The sequence below is a fragment of the Tupaia chinensis genome, unplaced genomic scaffold (genome assembly GCF_000334495.1).
Source record: "Tupaia chinensis unplaced genomic scaffold, TupChi_1.0 Scaffold000101_1, whole genome shotgun sequence".
In the NCBI taxonomy this organism is placed as follows: domain Eukaryota; kingdom Metazoa; phylum Chordata; class Mammalia; order Scandentia; family Tupaiidae; genus Tupaia; species Tupaia belangeri.
Window position 1 is genome coordinate 2,305,218 of NW_006159565.1, and position 4,899 is coordinate 2,310,116.

General features: G+C 40.8%; 1 protein-coding gene and 1 pseudogene across 2 annotated transcripts in view; one reads left to right on the top strand and one right to left on the bottom strand.

The window, feature by feature from the left end:
* The window catches only part of RNF216 (ring finger protein 216), a 162,210-nt gene that overhangs the window by 44,914 nt on the left and 112,397 nt on the right, over positions 1 to 4,899 (bottom strand). The window lies entirely within an intron of this gene.
* On the top strand, positions 4,068 to 4,780 carry LOC102471916 (cyclin-dependent kinase 1-like; annotated as a pseudogene).

Here is a 4,899-nt window from a genome sequence, read left to right on the forward strand (position 1 = left end):
TCTATCCTTTGAGTTTTACAGTATGTATGTGTACTAGCTAATCAAAAATTAAATTTAAAAAGAGAGAGACAATGAAATGGGCTGTTGAAGGAGCTGAGAATCTGAACAACCTGTTGATGGGATGTTGTTAAAAAGATTTCAATTGTGGGACCAGCAGTTAGCGTAATGGCTATGTCGCTGGACTCCCATGTAGTCAACTGCGGTTCAAATCCCGGACCTGGCGGCTTAAACTCACACCGGGTGCATGCGTGCCCAAGATCCCAAGAGAAGAAGGGATTGCGGTGTGGCCATCCCCCCAGGGGGTGATTTCTCGCTTTCTGTCTCTCTCTGTCTTTCTGGTGAGCGCATGCGCCCAATAGCAAAAACTTCTCCAAAAAAAGATACCAACCGGGACTGGCAGGTAGCGTGGTAGTTAAGGTGCTGGACTATAGTTAAGTGTAGTTAAGGTGCATGGCTGACTGTGGTTAAAGTCCCAGATATGGAGGCTTGGTTTCTTGCTTTCCCTCTATCTCTCTTGTCAAAATAAAATAAATAAATAAAAAAAATAATGAACAAAATTAAAATATTAAAAAAAAAGATTCCAATCAATGGAATGGAGTGAGCATAGAGGGGCTGATGGGGAGATTCTGTATGTAAATTCCATTGCTTCCAAGGGATAAGGATATTCTTTGGTCCACTATCTTACACTGTTTAGTGATTGAGGCTAAATCAGTGGTACTTAATTATTACCAACCAAAATGTACAGCAGCACAAAACCCGTTTTAAAGACCTTGTGCCTGACTATTCCAGGAAACAGGAGGATAAACAACAGCTGGAGAATAGATGAGCTGGTATTTGGATCGCAACCTTCAAAACAATACTAACCTTGCCACCCACCAGGAATAACAGCTTGAAAACAATACATGGCATTTAGATAGCGCCTTTTATTTAGAACTCCTGGCCATTCAGTTATTAGCTCATGGGTCCTTCCTCATAAGGAAATAAACACCATTTTCTAGGTAAGATACAGGCCCCTAATGGCAAAATGACCTCGCCAACTCAACTCAGTCATGTGTGAGGGTCACTATGAAGTCCTCTGTTGACTTTCAACATCGCAGTGGTTCTCTTGTAGATCAGTGTGGGAAGTTTTAGTCATGGTACTTCTCCAAGGGTCCTAGAGAACAAACTTGAAATGACATTTGGAGACTATCTAGCTAGATTCTCATGATTAAAGTAAGGCAAGGAAATAATAGGCTGGATAAATTTAACATGTGGGGAGCTGTGGTTTTTTTTTATACTTAACACATATATCTTTTCTATTTTGCTATAGGGTGCATCAGCTCGCTAGAGAGAGAGAGAGAGAGAGAGAGAGAGAGAGAGAGAGAGAGAGAGAGGGAGGGGGGGGGGGGGGGGGAGGGGGGGGGAGGGAGAGAGAGAGAAAGCAGGCCACCAAGATGAACTCCTTGGGGGGATAGCCATGCCACAATCCCTTCTCCTCTATTTCTCCCTCCTTTCCAGAATTTTTGGCATGCACACACATGCATTCACCATGTTTTCCAAGCCATCAGTTCTGGGATTCACTGGCCCTCTATGTTGTTGTTTCTCTTTTAAACACAGTGTGTATTTTATTATATTGCGATTCCTTCCTCTCAAGCACAGCTAAGCTTTGTTCCCATATTCAGCAAATGCTTAGACAATGTTAGGCAGAAGAAATGCTCTTGAATGTTTATTTTATCATGAAGATAATCACATTCTTCAATCTGAGGTTAATGAAAAAGTCCCAAAGGACCATTCTGGAAGGTAGATAGGAACTGTCAAAATACCTTAATGCCCTTTGAGGAATCGAAGGCATCAAAAAATTTAACCAGCACCTTGCTGATGTCATGATAAGCACAGATCATCAGATGCTCCCTAGCGAGGGTATGTGCTTCTTTCTTCATCATTGATAAGTAACTTCAACACATAAAGGACAGCATATCCGGGCTGTCAAATCTGATCAGAGATCATACTTGCCATCACCTTGTGCATTTTCAGATCACAAGGAAACAGAATTCACCACTACATCAAATGCAAGCATGAAGAGAGTGCCTTCCTTTCTTTTCAATGAGAAAGGAGCACACACACTTGTTAGGGAGCAGCTGCTGGTCTGTGCACATCATGACATCAGAGAAGAGCTAGTTAAATTTTATGGTGTCCTTTGTTACTCAAAGAACATTAAGGCATTTTGACTGCTCATTAGGTCTTTACTGCAATATAAAGAAAATTAACCAATAGTTCCTTCAATCATTTTCTGCTGCTTCAGGTTAGTGGACAAACCTGAAGATTAAATTCAATTTCCGATGAACCTATGAGAGAAATGAAAATTATTCACAAAAATAAAACTTCAGAAACCAGCACACAAATATCTCCAGGCATCAACTCATCCAGGCCCAATGGGTTAAAATGACCTCGAGGCCTTTGACAAAGAACCCAAGAAAAGATTCTAGCCTACAGGTCCAAGACAGAAGAGTCTGCTTTTGGCTCCATGCCATCCCCCCTAGCCCAAGGGTTCCCTGTGCCCTCTAGATCCTACTGGCTTGATTTGTACCCTGTATCAGAAACAGAACATACTAGAAACTGTTCCATTATTTTGGAATGATTCCTCCAGTGAAACCCCAAAACTCACTTTCCAGGGAAGAGAAGTTATAATCTAGCTATAGGGCATAGGCTGTGGCCAATCTAAATCTAACCTCAGAAATTTTCAGGTCTTGGCTTTGTTACCCCAGATTTAAAAAAACTAGTGTGACTATAAATCCCCAAAGTGTATGAGGTAAAAGATGAGGCCTGGAGACTTGACTGTTTATGGATGCTGAGCATATAGTCTAAGGACTATAGGGCCGTGGGCTTTCAAGCCACCAGTGCCTTCCAGTTCCCCTCCCTACCCTCAGGCCCAAATAACATAAGGATACTGACCAAAAGGTCCAGAAAGACACTGATTTTAAGACTGGGAAACATAAGACAGATGATGGAACCCTTGAGAATCTATGAAGTTCAGCAAAATCAAAGCTCAGGCTGATATAGTGAGCTTTCTTTTCCTTTCACAAACAAAGCCCCCAAACTTTTTTCTGTCTTTATTTTTTGCTACAAGGGATGTGCGCTTGTGAGAGACAGACAGAGAGAATAAAACCCCACCCCAGGCAGATGCCTATGCTGCTGTCCCTTTTCCTCCAGCCTCCTCTTGGGATCCTGGGCAGGCATGCACATGTACTAGGTGTTATTTTCAAGCTGCCAGGTCTAGGAATCAAACCATGCAGTCATGTAGGCTCTAACACCTTAACCTCCATGCCACCTGCTGACACAAAGAAGTCCAAAAACTTCTAAGATTCCCAAGTCAAGGATGCATATACCAACTGAATAGGCTTGGTCTCCGCCTTCAAGAAGCTCACAGTCTACTTAGGGAGTTAGAGATTCAAGCAAATCTAGTACAGCAGTGAAGTTAAAGTGTCACAGTGTAGAGAGAGTGATAAGGAGAGTGGGAGAGAGAAAAAAATGAGAGGGAGGCTGAGAAAGAGAGGAAAAGAGCAAACAAGGGGTAAGTCTGATAAGGATTCTTTGAGGAGTTACAGCTTCATGGGATTCAATAAAGTATCAAGAGTAAAGAGAACATTTAGCAACCAATAAAGCACTTCTCCCTTGGATCTATAACACATCTCTTTTGTGTAGTGCATTCCCGTCATGACAGCACTAAAGCCAAGTCTCTAAAATTTAGAACTAGACCCTCCAACTAAACATTTCAACAAGACATATTGAATAGGTTATTATTTTAATGAGCACAAAGGTTTTCATATCACTAAATAAAACTATTTAAAAAATATATTTCCTCCTACCCTTTGAAACTTTCTGTATTTATAATATGTTTTACAATGTATAACAGAGTACATATATTTTATAAGCAAACACATGCACCAGGAAGGTGGTTCTGCTCTACACAATTTTTTTGATATGGTGAATAATCAAAAAGTTTTATGTCAGGCTCTTGGAAGTTGAGTAAAGTGTGATGCAGACATGGTAGCTGCTGCAGCAGCTATTACTAGACCTGTTGACAAATTATGGAAGACTATATGAAAATAGAAAAAACTTGAGAAGGTACCTAAGGAGTTGTATACAAGGGCAGACATAAGACTGTAGGTCAAATGGTAGCCATCAAGAAAATCAGATAGAAACTAAAGAGGAAGGGGTTCCCAGTACTGAAATTCGGGAAATTTCTTTATTCAAAGAACTCAGTCATCCAAATATAGTCAGTCTTCCAGACGTACTTATGCAGGATTCCAGTTTGTATCTCATCTTTGAATTTCTTCCCACAGATCTCAAAATACTTGGGGGCTGGCAGGTGGCATTGTGGTTAAAGACGCTGAACTCCCACATAGCCGACCACAGTTCGAGTCCCAGACCTGGTGGCTTGCTTTCTCACTTTTCCTCTCTCTCTCTCTCTTACTCTGTCCTTCTCTGGTCAAATGAAAAGAAACAAATAAATAAAATTACATTAAAAAAAAAAGTAAAGAAATACTTGGGTTCTATCCCTCCTGGTCAGTTCATGGATTCTTCACTTGTTAAAAGATATTTGTACCAAATCCTACAAGGGATTATATTTTGTCACACTGGAAGAGTTCTTCACAGAGACTTAAAACCTCAAAATCTATTGACTGATGACAAAGGAACAATTGAACCAGCTCATTTTGGCCTTGTCAGAGCTTTTGGGATACCAGAGTATACACATATGAGGTAGTGACACTCTGGTACAGATCTTCATAAATATTGCTGGGGTCAGCCTGTTGCTCAACTCCGACTGATATTTGGAGTATAGGTATCATATCTGCAGAATTAGCCACCAAGAAACCACTTTTCTATGGGGATTCAGAAACTGACCAATTCTTCAGAATT